Source organism: Miniopterus schreibersii, assembly GCF_964146895.1.
Source record: "Miniopterus schreibersii genome assembly, chromosome: 7".
Lineage (NCBI taxonomy): Eukaryota > Metazoa > Chordata > Mammalia > Chiroptera > Miniopteridae > Miniopterus > Miniopterus schreibersii.
In genome coordinates, this window is record NC_138108.1 from 55,143,124 (window position 1) to 55,143,410 (window position 287).

The window sequence follows — 287 nt, forward strand, 5'->3', positions numbered from 1 at the left end:
TATAAATGTTTGTGTATTGTTCTGAAGAAACAGCACACCTAAGATGTGTCTCTCACATAGATGTCTCTCTCTCTCTCTCCCTCCCTCCCTTCCACTCTCTCTAAAAATCAATGAAAAAAATATCTTCAGGCAAGGATTAACAAAAAAAATTAAATGGGTTGGGAGGAGGCAGAAAAAGGTAACTGAGATTCAGTCAGAGATATTTGGAATCCTGCTCAACCAGGTAGTGTTTGACCAGTTGGTGATCTTTTAAAATACATAATTACCTCTCAGAGTCTTGGTTTTCT